Source organism: Anopheles moucheti (assembly GCF_943734755.1).
Source record: "Anopheles moucheti chromosome X unlocalized genomic scaffold, idAnoMoucSN_F20_07 X_unloc_6, whole genome shotgun sequence".
Taxonomy (NCBI): domain Eukaryota; kingdom Metazoa; phylum Arthropoda; class Insecta; order Diptera; family Culicidae; genus Anopheles; species Anopheles moucheti.
Genome location: NW_026453570.1, coordinates 262,501 through 263,650, shown reverse-complemented (window position 1 = coordinate 263,650; position 1,150 = coordinate 262,501).

Below are 1,150 nucleotides of genomic sequence, written 5' to 3'. Positions count from 1 at the left end.
ATGTCCTTTCGCCGGACGAACCAGCGGGACAACCGCTGCTTGATGGTGGTCGCTTTAGACGTCCGCAACGCGTTCAACACCGCGTCTTGGCAGTCCATCGCCAACGCGTTGCTGGAGAAAGGTGTGCCATCCGCGCTAAGACGGATACTTAGGAGCTACTTCGAGGACCGGCGGCTGATCATCGAGACCAGCGAGGGCCCTGTCGAGCAGCACATCAGCGCGGGAGTTCCGCAAGGGTCCATTCTGGGCCCCACTCTGTGGAACGTGCTTTACGACGGGGTCCTGGGAGTGCCACTGCCACAGGGGACGGAGTTAATCGGCTATGCCGACGACTTGGTCCTGCTCGTCCCGGCGGTGACTCCCGAAGCCGCGGCCTCGAAGGCGGAGGCAGCGATCGCGATCGTCAGTAGCTGGATGTCCCGTCACCGTCTTGCCCTGGCGCCGGAGAAGACGGAGATGACGGTGATATCGAGCTTGAAGCGGCCTCCGGCGGTCAGCGTCGTCGTCGATGGTGTAGCGGTTCCTGCATCCAGATCCATCCGCTATCTGGGCGTGTGGCTGCAGGACCATCTGTCCTGGCTCCCGCACGTGGAGAAAGCTGCGGCAAAGGCGGAGAAGGTCGCCCAGGCGGTGACACGGCTTCTGCCGAATCACAGCGGCCCGAAATCGTCGCGAGCCCGCCTACTGGCGGCTGTAGCGGACTCCATCCTTCGCTACGGAGCCCCAGTATGGTCGGAAGGCTTGGAAAGACGACAATGCCGCAGGCTTGTCAGTCGAGTACAGCGCAAGACGGCGATTCGGGTCTGCAGAGCGTTCCGGACGGTGCGTGGCGAGACGGCAGTGCTGCTGGCCGGGTTGATCCCGATCTGCCGCCTTATCGACGAGGACAGCCGGGTACATCGTCAGCTGCACCAGCAAGATCGAGCAGGGACCAACGAGCAGGTTCGAGCCAGCGAACGCGAACGGACTTACGCGATCTGGCAGGCAGAGTGGGACTCTGTCGCCGACAGCGACGAGGCTAGCCGGTACACGCGTTGGTCGCACCGAGTGGTCCCCGACGTCAAAGCCTGGCAGTCACGGAAGCATGGAGACGTGACGTTCCAGCTGGCACAGGTGTTGTCCGGTCACGGATTTTTCCGAGACTATCTGT